Consider the following 4,721-nt stretch of genomic DNA (forward strand, 5'->3'; position numbering starts at 1 on the left):
ATGAGAAGGTAGCAATTGTCAGAGTTGCTTGAATTTAGTGCGAATTACCAATTACTAAATACTTGGATTTTATGAATTATTAAAATTAATTTAATAATTAAATTAAAAAAACTAATTAACAAATTTAATAATTAAATTAAGGATTTACAAGAATAAGAGGAAACGGAGCAGGATGAATGTTTGTACTGGATTCGGATCGACCTGAAATTTTTACCACAGATAGGGCTAGCTGATAACGCCAATATATGTATATAAAATGGGCAGGGAATCCCGAGATATAGGCTCCGAAATTTCAAAAAATCCCTTGGTTTTGACGATATGTTTAGTTTAAATCGAAAATTTTTCATATATAGCCGGCCCTCGGCCGGAGACTTAATGCCATGTTCAGACTAGCGGTAATTCGCTCTCTATTCGTTGTTCGACCTCAAATTACGATACAATTACTTCATTTCCCATACAAAATTTTGAGAACGAACGACGATTTTTGTACATTGTTCAATTTAAATTACTCCCAGAACGACGATAAAATATGTCCCATCTCTAACAAATGAGAGAATTTATCGAAATAAATTAATTATGACAGGAAAAATTAAAAAATAAAAATGTATTAAAAATCCAACACTTTTTAGAAAAACTGCAAAATATGAATGAAAAGTAAACAGTTTAACGACTAGTATACATTCAAATCATAGCAAATTTTGTCTTCTCTTCCATTGCAGTTGCATTTCTTGTCCATCGTTTCAAATTCGCGTACAAATTTAGAAACAAAAATCAAATGCCTGCCGGAAAGTCTGTATACCAAAAACTTATTTTGGCAGGTCTCTCTCTCGTTAATTTTCAAAATATAAAAATTTGAAAATATACTGAAAACACCAAAATTTTGAGAAAAAATAGAAAACATGAATGAAAATAATAGAATTTAATTATAAATAGATATCTGAAAGAAGGATAAATATTTTTTCAGTTCATATAAAATAATTTTACCCGTATTTTGGTTGAAACTTTCTTTAAAATCAGTAAACAAAAACCATGAAAATATGAATCATGTTGCTATGAGTTGTGTACCATGTCGTATGAACGGGTTAATTCGTGTACGTAATTATGAGAACGAACGACGTGATTCAAATGCTGGTATGAACATGACATAAGACTTTCTCCTATGGACAGAAACTAGAGCTGGCAAAAAATCGATGGCACTATCGATAATATCGATTATTTTTTAAAAATACAATATCGATAGATAGTTTTGTCTATCGATATTATCGGATTAAAAACCTTTAACCTAAAATTCATTGAAATTAATAGAAATTCGCGGCTTTTCGGTTTTGTGGATGTAAGAAAGTAAGTTGGTAGTCACACGTACAAATTTTTCGAAAAAGTAAAATGTATTTTTATTAAATAAAATCAATTGTTTTTTTCTCTTTTTTGATTTCTGTGAACTATTTGTGCAAAATGTCAACAAAAGCGCAGACATTTCCGCCATTTTCATTTCCAAATTAATGGTGGTGACAAATTAACGATAATATCGATAGCAATCGATTTTTTAAACTATTATATCGAAAATATCTAATGTTGGGAATATCGATGGTTTGCCAGCTCTAACAGAAACAGTCTTAAGATGCAATAAAAATGCAAGCCATTGCGAAATATCGCAGAATAAATGAAATGCATTTATTATTTGTGTAAAACAGTAAAACAAAGAACTTTATTATATAAACACAAATTAAGAAAAGTTTCCATTAAATTCAATCACATCTGAGTTTACTTTTGCTTCATCCATCACTAGTTCAGCTTTCGACATGGACTCAAACTGGAGTCCACTCCATTAAAAATTTCCGTCTCGTGAATTACCGCAAAAATGTTCGCAACTTAAGTTTTTATTTATTTATTTTATAACAAATTCTTAGAAATGTAATGTAATGTTTTTTTTTTTTTTTTTTTTTTGTAGGGATCTCTAAAGCATCTGCATATAATATGTATCCTACGGAGTGAATTTTTCAAAACTCCATATGGACTGCATCCAAGGATATTGTGAAATCATACCTCCACATGCACAACTTCCAAAATTTTTTGCTGGGTAAATAGGTCTGTACGATAACCCAAAAGTTTGTACAAATTTGCACAAACTTTTACAAAATTCTGTTCGATAACAAACTTGTAAAGTAAAAGAGAGCGAATTTGGAGACAATTGTGAGAGAATTTTGGAGAGTTTTGTTAACAAGTTTTTTCAAGGAAAATTTTTCGTGTAGGAATTTGCAAGTTTGATCAGCTGATTTAAATTCGAATTCTTTGTGGCGGACTTCTTGGCAAAAACATAAACAAACGTTTGGTTAGTCCGTGTTTACACACACGGGAAAGTAAATTCAGTTTTTAGGCAATAGGGGGTAGGAAAGAGTATTGAGGAGCTCTTTCCTCTCCGCTCTCTCCCAAAAACTCAATTTACTTCCCCGAGAAATTTGTGTGTCTAAACACAGACTTATTAAAATAAATAAAAATAAAAAAGTGAAAAAATATTAAGTAAACTATGAAAAACGATAACGTTAGTAAAACCACTTATTTTGTAGTTTGTGCTGACTATATTTTTATTTTCATATCCGCCAACTTCTTCTTCCTCTTTATCAAATCAGCTGACTTCTTGCAAGTGTTGGCAAATTGCTCTTCGATAACAATCAAGGTAGAATAAGAAAAGGTAGCAGCAATAAACAGCTGACTGATCTGGGTTGTAACGTTAGTGTCAAATTTCATATGACATTTTATACGTTTATTTCTATTTCGATGTACATTAGGGACATATATTTTTTGAGAAAAAAAATATATCATTCGGAAAAAAACCATTTCCCAGAAAGACTTCTTCATATCAATGATATGTAACCTCCTCCAAGTTCGAACGATAAGCCGCGCAGTAAATCCCCGCTTGTAGAGGCGATACAACGTTTGTTAATATGTGAGGTATTTTGTTAAAATTTAAAGAAATAAAGCCCTAATAAACATGTGCTTCTTTGATTTCTAAAACAAAACATTGAAACAGCTTCTCCTTTTTCTTTTTCTATTCCAGCGACCCCAAACTTGTCTGCAAGAATTCTACTTTCTGCGAGAATTTATGCATTTAGTGGAATGATGTGGAACCATAAAAATTGAAAATGTAACGAATTTTCATTCATGTTTTCCAAAATATTCAACCAAATGTGAAAAATTATTAGTTTTTTTTAAATTCCAATAATTTATAGACATTTCCTTGTTTTGTTTACAAATACAACTGGCAGTAACGTTACAAACAAAAACAAATTCCTTTGTGGTTGTTGTTCGAGTTGTATTTGTTGTAGTATTAACTTTACCTTGTATTTGTTCTACCATGGATAACAATCTGCAAATTTTTAGCTTCGAGAGAGTAAAATTTGTGGAGAGAGGTTACTGAGAACTTGCAAATAATTTTCACTTGCGTAGTTATTGTACAGACCTAATAACACATTCATATAAGTTTTGTTCCTTCATTTTTTTATGGTTAAAGTGGTAAAAGATAAAACCAGAAAAGTAAAGCAATGAAAAACGGTATGTCTGGGACCAAATTCTTTTTCTATGAAAATGTGAAATGAAAAACATTTCTTTTATAATTTCTTTCATTTGACAGTTTTCTCCTTTATACAAGTTTTCATTTCACATTTTCATAGAAACAGAATTGAGCCCCTGGTAGCAATGTCAAAAAGAAACATAAAAATTCACTTTTCTTCTTTTATTTCAAAGTTTTTAATTTTGTTTTGTCAGCGATCGCTTTTTTCTATTGTTTTTGTCCATTTTTCTCTTCATTGTCAAATAATCGACAAACAAATGTCGAAAAATCAGTTCTACCCGAATCAGTTTTAGCCGAAAAAATTTGTCTGGTAGCCTGTGGTAGAAGAGAAAGGCATTTTTGCTCTCCCTCCTCACCCTCTCCCATAAAAATTGCTTCCAGTTTTACCACTTTTTGGGGTTAAGGAACGCTTTGCAGGTTAAAAATGGTAACCTCAGGTAAGTACAGGACCACAACTATTAATTCAGAGGTTTGTTAGGAATGCAGTAACACTGTGTTTACATTTGCGAAATCCACTCGATTTCAACTGTCAATTCCATTGCTCAAACGTCAAATGAAATCCACTCGATTTCATATGAGTTTTCATTTGACATGTACGCAATGGAGTTGACAGTTGAAATCGAGTGGAATTCGTAAATGTAAACATATAGTAAGTTTACGTTTACGAAATCCATTCGATTTCAACTGTCAATTCCTTTGCTTAAACGTCAAATGAAATCCAGTCGATTTCAGACGAGTTTTCATTTGACGTTTACGCTAAGGAATTGACAGTTGAAATCGAGTGGATTTCGTAAAATAAACCAAGCAATAGTCTAATAGAATTTTCCCAATCAAACACCAAGGGATTGGCTTGTAGGAATACACCTATATTACCCTTTAAAGTTTTCGGCATTTTTAAAAGAAGACACGATTGCGGGATATCTATACGTTCTAGGGAAAAAAGTTATTTTATTAAAAAATGCTTAAAAAGTCTCACAAATATCATTTTTACATAAAATTTTCTCGCTAACTGGTTAATCTCTCCCAAACTGAGTACTTACCTTAGTACCCATCAAATAACATCACCGTTACTCCACTCCCATACAACTGTGTGTGCCTGTCAAAAATGACATTCAGGGTCGCCAATATAATAATAATAAGGCAGATAATGCCC

The sequence above is a fragment of the Musca autumnalis genome, unplaced genomic scaffold (genome assembly GCF_047663935.1).
Source record: "Musca autumnalis isolate F117 unplaced genomic scaffold, ASM4766393v1 scaffold_4, whole genome shotgun sequence".
Taxonomy (NCBI): Eukaryota; Metazoa; Arthropoda; class Insecta; order Diptera; family Muscidae; genus Musca; species Musca autumnalis.